Consider the following 13,299-nt stretch of genomic DNA (forward strand, 5'->3'; position numbering starts at 1 on the left):
ATGCATTAGTGTGTGTGTTGTGGTGGGTGAGGGTGGGGGTGTTGTGTGTGTGTGTCCCTGTTTTTTGCCTCCCCCTCCCCTGTGTCATAGGTGCTGTACTCACCGTGGTCTTCGCCGCCGGCGTTCGTGCTCCTGGTAGAGGAGCAGGAAGACTATCGCAGGGAGTCCGGTTCCATGGTGTCCTCGTTCCTCGTGGAGTGTGTAGAGGTGAGCGTTTTCCCTTCGAAATTCCTGTTTCGGCCGTGTTTTTATCCGCGGTGAATCCGCCCCGGAAAAGGTGGTAGATTGGTGGGTTGTAATAGTGTGGGCAGTACATTGTCTCCCCCCTGTTAGTTTGTACCGCCGTGGCGGTCTGAGTGATAAAGTGGCTGTCTTTGTTGGCGGTTTCCGCCACGGTCATAATTGCAATTTTTTTACTGCCGGCCTGTTGGCGGTCTTACCGCCGCTTTAACACCGTCCACCAGGGTTGTAATGACCACCATAGTTAGGTAATACTTGCCTCCATCAGCAACATTACCTTCAAACACTAAGACACAGATGTTGCATTATGGGGCAATCACTCCTTCCTACATTCGTGTTCTTGTCATGTCACTTTGCACATACATGACTCAAAGCACACACACACTTATTACTAACAATACTCCTGCATCATTTGTCATTACTCAAACATTACTTGGCACATTTCCACAGTTGTGAAGCCCATGATGAGTAGGTGAAATATATCGGGGGAGTCTGGTTTGATGTACTGGAGCACCACGCCCCGTTTGACTGTCACCTAGGTCACTGACGTTCGCGGATAGTATTATTAGGGTTGACATACTAACTTTGGACATCCCACATTGTACCAAAGATACACAAACATTTAGAAAATCCACCAGGCAGACCCATTGTATCAAGCTGTGGCTCCTTATTAGAACCGCTGTGCCAATACCTTGACTTTTTCCTGAAACCATTTGTGCCTCTATCGAAGGCATATGTAAGTGACAGTATGCACTTAATCACTCTTATAAAGGGCTAGAATTTTCTTCTAGCACTGACCTGTTGGTCACAATGGATATCCAATCCCTATACACTAACATTCCCCAACAAGAAGCTTAAAGAGTCTTAAATAAAGTGTTGGATTCCCGTGTACAACCAGTACAAGTACCAACTTGGTTTCTTATTTCCATGATGGAGATAGCAATGGGCAGAAACTATTTTCTATTTAATAATAATTTCTACTACCAGGTCAAAGGAGTGGTCATGGGAGCCGCCTTCGCACCTAATTTGGCGAACCTATACATGGCAGAATATGAGACTCAGAACATCTTTAATCAGTCAAATTCTTTCCTACACCATACACGGAAATGGTCGAGATACATCGACGATGTGTTACTTATTTGGCGAGGGTCTAGCATCCAACTCCAGGAATTTCATACCTGGCTGAATGGAAAGTCCAGAGATATCCAATTCACTATGGAGTCTAATGAAGAGAGTATTCCTTTTCTATACCTGAGAATAGGAGTAGATATGGACAAACTCTTTGTCTCATTATATCGAAAACCCACAGAAAGGAACACGTTATTACACTACTCTAGCCACCATCTGAGAAGCTTGAGAGACAATCTTCTGTTTGGGCAGTTCCTTCGCACTAGGAGAAATTGCACAAAAAGATCAGATTATTTTAAGGAATCTGACACCCTTATAAAAAGACTATTAGAGAGTGGTTACCCCAAAAGACTAGTCAGGAGAGCCAGAAAACGAGCCTGGTAGAATCATAGAGAAGCTTTCTTAGAACCGAAAACACCAAAAGAGGACAGCAATAGACTAGCGTGTGTTACCATATACAACCAGGCCAGCAATGATATTAAGAAGATCATTCTACACCATTGGGAATTAGTTAGAGAACACCTGCACACACAAGAACCCCCTCTATTTTCCTTCAAGAAAGGGAGGAATTTAAAAGATACTCTTACATGCGCATTACTACCACAGATACCTAAAGGGAAGGAGAACACACTATAGGGCTTACCAGCATTTGTGGGACTCTACAAATGTAGTAACTGTGCGGCATGTAAAATGAGTTTCAATACAATGGATTTTTGACATAAAGAAAATGTATTTCCCCTTGCCACGTTTACTAATTGCAACATACAGGATGTGATTTATGCTATTTAGTGTCACTGCAATCTCTTATATATTGGACAAACAACACAGAAAGTTAAATGCAGGATTCAGCAACATAAAAGCAGAATCAAATGTAAAACAGTGTGAGCACCCTTGGTGGAACACTTTGAAACAATGCAACATAAATGTGATGATATGAAATGTCAAATTGTTGAACAGATCATTTTGGGTCCGAGGGGAGGCGACAAAGACTACATTTTGGCTAAACAGGAATTATTCTGGATGGAAAAATGTGGCACCATAAATGAAGGATTGAACACCCTAGAAGATTGGGGACATGCCTCTCTATAAACATACATTATCCCTGTAATTACAGATGGTTACCGACAGACTTAGCCCCTGACACACACATGAGGAACTATGGTCAAGTTAACTACACACTAATTTACCAAATGGTTGATGGATTAAGGTACACACGTTTTCCTTCCCCAAAATATTCCAGTGACAGATGTAAATTAATGTGAAATGTCTCCTTATTTACTGATTTCTTGTGCATTACTGCTGACAACTGTTGATTAGTGGCTCGATAATACATTATTTTGCCCTTGCGAGTCGATATACTACACCTGGCTTATTACACTTCCATTAGCTGAGTGTTCCCCCATTGGTATGCATGTAGTCGGATTCCTTTGAGTATATTATAGTGACAAGTCCCTTCAAGACTCATACTTGGTCTATATATATATGATTCCCGGCTCCAGGTGATCCTCCCTTATACTAAGACAAGATTCAATTGCCGCACCAATGTATTCCCTCACACACGCTGCGTGTCGGACCAGAGAGGGAACTGTGCATACCCTTAGAGTACGGGTCCGATAGGCACCTTGGGTTTCTATGCTGCTGACGGACCAATAAGGGGAATAGAACTCTTCTGATTGGCCTTTTCATGGGCCATTGATAGGAGCGCTTGCTCCTATCTTCATAAGCGCCATTCCTTCTTAAACCGTGACGTCGGACGGACGCGCGGCTTGAAGTAAAAATTCCCCGCTACACGAGTGGACATTGTTAAAGCTAAAGAAACAAGTAAGTGACAATACAGACATGCTCCATGGAGCTGATTTATCCCCAGAATCTGTACTAAGGCCACACTTATTCTTATAGATACCGTGAGCCTCCCCAGCCACCATTATTGCACGGCTGGCCCTTTGTCATGAACAAAAGAAGGATGCCATACTTTGGATTTTCAGAAATAGTCCAGGCTTCACTACATCAGTAATAATAATTGATCATGTATGTAGTTTTACACATCACCATGATGATTAAAATTAATTTAAATTATTGACGAACACAGTACAACTATTGATTATGTCCCCACTAGGCAGACGACTTTGACCAGAAGACCATAATTAATTACTGGAATTTCTAGGTGAGTGCTTATTCTTAGCCCCATTGATTTAACTAATTGGACTGAATAATTCGGTCCCCTATTAATCTGGATAATTTTATTATTTTTAGGTGCTACCGCATTTAAAATATCGCCAATCCTGATGATGACCCTACATTGATTTATGTCTATAAATGGGGTTGAAACGTCAACACCAAATTGAATGTGGATTGTAATTCTAAAAATACTTTGTGACTTCAGGGCTTCCTGGATTGACGGATCCATTAGAAGTCCATATTGTTCTTAACCACCTTCTGTACATATTGTATATAACACTATCACTCTCATTCACAATATTCACTTTCACTGTGTTTCAACATAGGAGCGCCTACTATCACAGCTATTGAAAATGTGAAGGAAGTAAAAAGAAATAAAGTACAATTAATACAATAAAAATCTTTTATGACGGTTAGACACCATCAGAAGGGGGGCTTGCAAGGATGTATTTAAGTAGTGAACATTAGTGCAATTAGCAGATAGAGATAACAAGTAGGCATCAGATGAAAAAGCCATATTTTAAAGGCAAGTGAAAATACTAGGGCCCAGAGTCATGCTAAAGTGGCACAGCTCTGTGCTGTCCCAAAAATAGCAGCGCTGCGCCACTTTTGAAATGCATGAGTTCGCTGTATTTAGGGGAATACGGTGCACCCCTGCAATTCTCCTTGCACTGGTGCTGAATTATACTGCCTAGTGCCCACGCAGGCATCCTTGCACCATAGTCCAAGTGTGTCTTTGTTGAGGGCATAGATTACTTATGTGCAGGAAGGTGTCCCTTCCTGCACATAAACAATCTATAATGGTGATTTGGCACTTCTATGTGTGCTGCAAAATGCAGCACACATAAAAGTACCAAAGCATAATTTTGAATGATTGTTTATGTGCAGGAAGGTGCCCCTTCCTACATGTAAACAATCATCCATTTAATTTTGCTACTTGTATGTGTGTTGCAGACTGCAGCACACATAGAAAAAGGAAAAAACGAGGAGGAATATGAGCATTCCTCCTCGTTTTGTCATGCTAACACCACTCCAGAGGTGGCATTAGTTTTTGGCACTGCCTTAGGTTTATGGAAACTCGTAAATATAAGGCAGCATCAAAAGCAATGGGTGTTGCGGTGAAATACCCACAGCAACACCCATTGCACACCCCTCTGACGCAGAAAACTGCATCGGAGGGGCCCATATTTACCAGGAGGCGTAACGCCACGAAAAAGTGACGATACACCTCCTTGTAAGTATTGAGCAGTGCTTAGCACCACCCGACCATCACAAAAAGTAATGCTCCATTGGCGCTAGGGACTCTTAAATATGCCCCTAGGCTTTTACATTTACAAGTATTAAGTTTAAATAGCTGCAGAATGCACTTTTTCCGAAAGCTGACCTAGGTTATGAATGTGAAATGTCAATATTCAGTAAGGCTGACACATTGAAAAATGTATGACTCAATAATAAAACCCTAGATTTTGACCTTCCCTTAGGCTTGGTTTTCATAGAATATAATAATGTAATAAAATGTTTAGTTAAAGTTACACAGAATGTTTCTACATGAACAATAGTTTAGCAAGCTGAGATGGATGAGAAACATGATCTAATGAATTGATAAAAGGCCTAACCATGAACTGTACTTGTCTTATAGTAAGCTGAAGGTGGGAGCTCTCCTATGTTTCTACAATATGTTTCACAAAATGTTCTATTCAAATATTAAAATCTGTAGACCTTTGTCTTTTGACTGCTTAAACAATGGAAGCTTTCCTGTTCCCGTTAAGACACTGCAAGCTGATTGGGTGAGCGGAATGAAGATGGCAACAATTTGTATCAAATGTTTGATATGAAACTCTATACAAGCGTGTGTTCCTAGAGTGGCATACTTTATTGCAGACCCTTTCCACACTGTCTTGACTTCCCTGCAGAGCCCTTTGCAGATGTTTCTCAGATTAATTCTGAGAGACTCTTTCATGTTCCCTGGTTGAATTTGACTCTACTGAATTTTGGTAACCTCTCTTTATGGGAATTTATGCTTTGATTGCTATTGAGATTTGATGCTAAGGCTTTATGCCTTCATCTCTCAATTTAGAGCACTTTGTGGGCTCTAATTGTTGCTTTTCTCTCATTCTCTAAGCTTAGAGTATGCACTTTCCCTCTATAAAACAAGTATCATTGCTGTTGATTCTGTCATTGATCATTCATGATTGAGTTTGCTCAATACTGATTGGTGAGATTTAATATTGATTCTGCTAATAAAACTTTGAGGACTTGAGACTTTAATAAAGTGTTGAAACCCACCCCAACTCTCATCATAGACTTCCAAAAGACTGATATTGAAAACTGTGATGACTAGTTGCAGCTCCTCATTAATTCTCACTTATGGCAAAGATCTGTCAGCCTAGCCTGAGTAAAAGCGAGGACTACTCATTTGATGAGTTGGTAAGATTGATATTGTAAACAAAATATTTAACTAAATTCCCTGCTCCACCACTGTGATCAACAAAACCTCACCAAAAAGCAGCAGACCATTCGGTCGGCGGTCTAGTCGTTGGGCGGTAGGCATCCATTTCTGGATGCACTACTTAAATGACTCCCCATGCCAGCTGCATTAGGTACGTAATTATCCTGGCTACAGAAAGCGCTATTATTTTAAAACAACAATATTTTAAAAGCTACTCTTTTAATACTACTGTTTCAACTGATTTTCTAACATTTTTAGATTCCCTTGCACTTTCTTTACTCTCCTTATCCCTTTTTATGTTGATGCCCGTGTTCAGAGGCATCCAATAGTATTTCCTGATAGCAGGGTTCCTATATGAAATCAGACCGCCATTTTTACTAGGCTGGTCCGTTTTCTGGCCGCCATTTGGGTCGGTGATCTAGTCGTTGGGCGGTAGGCATCCATTTCTGGATGCACTACCTAAATGACTCCCCGCGCCGGCCGCATTAGGTATATAATTATCCTGGCTACAGAAAACGCTATTATTTTAAAACATCAATATTTTAAAAGCTATCCTTTTAATGCTACTGTTTTCAACTGATTTGCTAACTTTTTTAGATTCCCTAGCACTTTCTTTACTCTCCTTATCCCTTTTATGTTGGTGCCCGTGTTCAGAGGCATCCAATAGTATTTCCTGGTAGCAGGGTTCCTATCTGGAATCAGACCACCATTTTTACTAGGCTGGTCTGTTTTCTGGCCGCCATTTTGGTCGGTGGTCTAGTCGTTGGGCGGTAGGCATCCATTTCTGGATGCACTACCTAAATGACTCCCTGCGTCCGCTGCACAGGGGATGCGCACAGCGAGTGTGCCTAGGGCAAACCCGTCTGCGCCTGTCCACGCCCCGGGAGAGCCCAGAGGCCAGTCATGCTGCTGGGCAGACCCTAGAAAGTTTAGTCTATTCACATCAACAGTTGTTGGATAACAATAACATCTCTATCCCACTCGATCTATCCCCCTGAATCTGTAAATTGGTCATGCCACAGCTGCCTCTGGACTCCTCTGCATTACTTGCCGTCCCCTGCCACTAATGGTCCTAAACATTTAGAAAGACTATTCTTAATTAATTGTCGTTCCGTGCCTGCCCATAGCCTCCATATCTTCTCTCTTTTAGAAGATCATCACCCTGATGTATTATTCCTGACAGAAATATGGCTTAATGAAGCCTCCTCCTTTGAAGTTCTAAAGGCCCTACATCACGGCTATTCAATCACTCATTTGGATAGGCCCCAGGCTAGAGGAGGTGGTTTTGCCATCTTCCACAAAAAGTCCATTAAATGTGCTACTACCCCCCTAGATATCCCTGGATGTGAAAGTTTGCTTTTCTCTCTAAATCTCAGTACAACATTCACCTTCTCAGGAATACTCGTCTATCGCCCTCCCGGCCCTTACGGAAACTTTTTACAGGCCTTGCCAGATTTTGTAGCAAGCCTTCTGTGCAAAACACCCAACTTTACCATACTCGGGGATTTTAATATCCAGATCGGCAATATGCACTGCTCTCCAGCCAATTCGCTCCTTTCATGTCTGGCAGCATTAGATCTTACCCAGTACATTACAGGACCCACTCACCATAAAGGCCACACCATCGACCTTATCTTTAGTAACCTTTCCAATCTTTCCCTTCACACTCCTATGCCTCTCACCTGGACAGATCACTATTTACTCTCATTTACTCTATTCTGTGGAGCCTCCCCCTTCTGCCAAACTCCCATGAAAATAACATCCGGCGAATGGTCAAAATTGTACTCTAGAGGATGGCAGAGCATTCTCAGCTCTTCACTTTCTAACTATAATGAACCAAATTCTGACTCTGTAGAATCCTTCAACAACTGGATATCCATCTCCCTAGAAACTATTCTGCCGTTCAAGACGATGGTAAAAAGGCCAAAACACAAGCTCAAACCCTGGTTCACACCTCAACTGTTAGAACTAAAAAAAGAGTACAAGAAGCTGGAAAGAATCTGGAGAAAAAAATACAGTATTTCCTCCAAAAAAGTATATGGGCAGCCATCAGAATCTATCATGACAGGATTAAATCATCTCAATCATTATTTCATACCACTAGAATAGAGCAATCGGCTATTTCCCAGAAAGAGATCTTTCATATTTTGAAATAACTCACCCATATACTTCCAGATGAGTCACCCATAGAGGCTTCAATTGAGCATAGCAATAGGCTGGCATTTTTTTTTCCAGGAAAACATCACTGATATATACTCCTCCTTTCCGGTCAAATCCAATCGGGAAGCCAATAGGGATCAGTATGTCAATCCCCAGCCTTCATCGGTTTCATTTGTAGCCTTTCAGCCCCTGTCAGAGACGCTGGTTGCGAATCATCTCCATAACATAAAATCAGGATCTCCCCTCGATCCTGCTCCTCCCACTATTCTGATGCAGGCCTTCAATACTATTGCCCCACCCTTGACAAATATCCTCAATCACCTTTTAATCTCAGGATCTTTGCTTCAATACCTCAAACATGCCGTGGTCAAACACCTTTTGAAAAAACCTAAACTTGACCCAACTTTGCTCAGTAATTACAGTCCTATTGCTCTTCTCCCGATCCTGGCCAAGATTATGGAAAAGCATGTCAACAATCAGTTGAAATGTTTCCTTGAGAATCATGAACTTTTAGACTCTACTCAAATGTTATTCAGACCCCAACACACACAGAATCAGCCCTATTAGCAGTCACCGAAACCACTCGCCAATTGTTAGATAATGGAGGGCATGCAGCTATCATTCTACTAGACCTCAGTTCCCCTTTTGACATTGTAGATCACAATATCCTCCTTCAACGACTTTCCAATATAGGAATAGAAGGCACAGCATTGGCCTGGTTTTCATAATTTCTGAAAGGCAGAACCTTCCATGTCCTTGACCGCTCATTTCGGTCTAAAACACTCCCCCTTATTTGTGGTGTCCCTCAGAGCTCTTCATTGAGTCCCACTCTCTTTAATATCTATCTTTCCTCTCTAGCCAAAATTGTAAAACCATTTGGCCTCTCTGTGGTTACATATGCTGATGATACACAATTAGTAGTTTCTCTCTCTAATGCCAAGGACCCTTCTCTAATGAATCTTTCTCTCTGCTTGGCTGAGGTTGCCAAATGGATGACCAAGTCCAAACTTAAACTTAATGATGGAAAATCAGAAGTAATGATTGTGGGCAATGGTGCCCCTTCCAACCTCCTGAAACTACATCCAGAGGTCTTCAATAACCTTCCACCCACCAAGGATCATGTAAAGAGCTTAGCCTTCTGGCTAGACCGTCACCTCACGATGGAGCAGCAACCTAAAAAGATTTCCTCATCTTGCTTCTGCCTCCTAAGAACCCTAAGGAAAAGTTCTAACCTCCTGCCCCCGCTTGCCAGAAGAATTCTTATTCAGGCAATGATACTCTCACGTCTGGACTATGGTAACTCCCTGTTTCTCAGCTCTTCTGATTATGTAGTGAGGAGACTGCAGGTTGTACAAAATGTGGCTGCAAGATTACTTATGAATATACCCAGACATCAATCGGTCGAATCAGCTTTAGTCTCACTTCATTGGCTACCTACAAAACAGCAGATTCGCTTCAAGGCCCCTATGCATGTTACACAAAGCTCTTCCTAATAAAGGCCTCTAAATTTCTCAGACAAAGCTTCTCACCCTATGTGCCTATAAGAACCTTGAGATCTTCCACCACCCAGCTAGTTTATATACCAGTCAAGGCAGCCTGCCTCTGGAACTCCCTATCTCTAGAGCTTCGGCAAGAATCTTTGGAACTACCATTCCCAAAAAAAATGAAAGACCTTCTTATTCTCAACATAGTTCCTTTTTGAGTTTCCTACTTCTGGTTTGTTACTTACCTTCTAGCGCTGGGAGGCCTCTGGGTAGCCACACTTTTCAAATCTTTTAAACTAAACTAAACTAAACCATTCAGAACCCGTGGATAGAACTACTCTCAACCTCCCATGCCACACTCACATCATACCACACCGTAAGAAGCTCCACTAACTCTCAATGTACAAAAAACCCAATTCAAACTCTTTTCTCACATTTTCAAGGCATTACAGAACACTGGTTCACCATACCTCAGCATTGCTTTCTCAAACCTTCCAAACACCTCCACTTCCCACACATAAGGAAACCCAAATCTGACAGTCAAGCCTTCTCCTACATTGCTCCTAAAGCATTGAACAACCTGCCACTATATTTAAGACCCTCCTCCTCACCTCCTGAAATCTAGAAGAAGCTGAAAACCTAGCTTTTCGATCAATTCCATTAGGCTTTAGATTTGGCTAGACTCACACCTTCTCAATGTCGATATCCTGTCTGGTGATAGTGCGCTCTAAAATCTGTTTAACATAACATAACATAACATAACATAACATAACATAACATAACATAACATAACATAACATAACAACATAACAAAACATACCATAATAAAAAACATAAAATAGCATAACCAAAGGAAAGCTTAGGCCTATCAAGTGGGGTATTTTGACAGGTCTAATTTGCTGTTTAAATCTGCCACAGGCGGTTTACCTATGTTCAGCTACCAGTCTGCACACCACTATAGTTTTTCACACAAGGCCCGCACATGTGTGCACACATATGTTGACTTGTAACTCGCCCAGTGCTCCTTACCCAAGTCATTAGCAAAGGCCTCTTCTTAAGTGACGGACACTCGTGGTAAACACAGGCAGTGCATTTGTGACACACACGATCAGGCTTCAGGGCTTGGTGGTTTAGCTAAGGGATGAAACTGATAATGACATAAAAGTTGCAACCCCGGAAATTCCTAATGATAGCTAGGCAAATGGTCAATTCAGAAATAATTAATACAACTCCATGCCTACTCTACCATGTAAACCAATTATGTGTCCATGCTTAAAGGGATCGAAAATCTTGCTACAATTACAAGTAAAATATGTTAAGATTTATTCCCAAAATTATCACCTTTTATCACTTACACATAATTTATACATGGATATTATTTATGATAATTATATTTGAATAATGAATTGAAATGCACATAAAAAGATGTTAAAATATTGTTTGATTATGTTGTTATACATCAAAAGACAATAAGTTGAGGCAGTGGCCAACATTCTTCATGCTTTGAGTAGAGTGGGAAGGCATCATTTTGATGAAACAAGTGTCTCCCCAGACAACTGGTATGCTTTTTTTCAGGACCATAATGTATGAACCAGGTTGAGTACTCCTGGGCCTTGCTAGGCCCCGGCAGCACCACTTTCTGCCAACCGTGACTTTTGCCTGTGTCAAGGCTGGTTGGTGGAATCCGGACACACAAACCTGACTGCAATCTTTCTTCTGGTATGGGACATCACCTGCATCCTCCAGGAACTTGACTCCAAATCCAGGGCTGCAATGCTGACTTTCCTTCCTCTCCATCGACCAACTCCTGCTTTCCGCAGCTTGGTAGGTAGGGGCTCCTGCCTTCACTGGACTCTGCTGTGTCTTCTGGACTTGGTCCCCTCTTTCCACAGGTCTTCCTCTTCAGGAATCCACTGTTGGTTTTGTGCAGCCATCTCTGGGTTTTGCAATTCTCTTCTTTTCTTCTAAGTGGGTGTTCTTGGGAAATTCTAGTGATTTACTCCTGCTTTCTTAGTTGCTGGGGGGTGTTGTGGTACTTACCTTTGTACGTTCCTGGTACCCCGAGCAGCCCTCTACAGACTCCACTGACCTAGGAGGGGGTGACACTCTTGCATTCCATTTGTTTAGTATATGGTTTGTATTCCCCCTGGGGCCACTATTCTCTATTGTGTTTTACACTGTTTGCACTGTTTTCTAACTATTTTAATGGCTATTTCTGACAACCAGTGTATATAACTTGTGTATTACTTACCTCCTAAGGCGTATTGCCTCTATAGTAACTTTATTTTTGTGACACTGAGTGTATTCTTTCATGTGTGTAAGTGCTGTGTGATTACAGTGGTATTGCATGAGCTTTGCATATCTCCTAGGTGAGCCTTGTCTGCTCATACATAGCTAACTCTGGAGAGCCCGATGACCAGATGCTGCCTACAGTACACTAATAGGGGATACCTGGACCTGGTATGAGGTGTAAGTACCTTAGGTACCCACCAAGCACCAAGCCAGCTTCTTACATTAAAATGGCAAGGAGTTTTTTCCACACATTGTAGCTACGCAGAGTATGCATGTACAGCACTAGTTTCTCCATCTGTATACTAACCATGTCCCATTGTTTGCATATTTTTCTGTGATTTGGTTTCAACCTAAACTGCACTGGAGGGAACTCACTTATTAGTCTGATGTCCATATACATTGAGGAACATAAGCATAATCTTGCATAAACACTCATGCAGTCTCCATCCTATGTCCATATGCGTCTCATATCATGGAATAATAAACACAAATAAATAACAGGCTGAGCACTTTACTCCTGATCACAATGCCCAGTCACAGCAAATTGCAACTATCCAGAGCTTCATATATCTCCAGGAGAACAAGTGACATACATACTCATTCTGGGAAACATATCAAAATGATGGTGTGAAATGGTTCTGCCCCAGTTAATCTCCAGTAGATATTTTTGCTATTTGGACTATCCGTTTTTTGGACTTCTGCTGTCAATGAGTCTCACTGAGTCTGAATCACTTGAAGACCTGTTGAAATGGATTGGCAGTACTAATGACCAGTTTCTGCCTTTTAAGACCAGGACTGCTGTGCAGCAGTGGTAAGAGACTCAGAGCTGGTTTACATGAAAATGTGTACACAATCATGTGCATAGTTTTGAGGGCTGAGCTTGCAAGAAAACCATGTAACTCATCCCAGAATCTGCACACAGACAGCCTGTCATAGAGAGGATTTTTATGGATTGGTGCTGATCTGGGCATGAGTGAAGTATTGAGTGAACATTCATTGTGTGAGTATTTAGGCCCATTAATATACTTTTTTAGCACCGCATTTGCTTCATTTTTTTATGCAAAAGAGGGGCAAACCTACAAAATACAATCGTGTTTTGTAAGTTTGCGCCACTTTTGGATCAAAAAGCGGCACAAATGAGGCGCTAAAAAGTATAAATATGGGCCTTAGTGTTCCCAAAGGATGTGTAGAATACTTCACTATATTGCACACTATGGGCAAATTCTGAACAAAACTATAGTTTGCAATTGTAAGACTTATAGACTAGGTTGATGCACCAATATTAGGGTAAATGTGGCACCCAAAGGCAGATGTGACATTAATTTCCACATATCTGCACTGCTTGTAACACTTTAAGGTTTATCATTT

Source organism: Pleurodeles waltl, chromosome 11 (assembly GCF_031143425.1).
Source record: "Pleurodeles waltl isolate 20211129_DDA chromosome 11, aPleWal1.hap1.20221129, whole genome shotgun sequence".
NCBI classification, from domain to species: Eukaryota; Metazoa; Chordata; class Amphibia; order Caudata; family Salamandridae; genus Pleurodeles; species Pleurodeles waltl.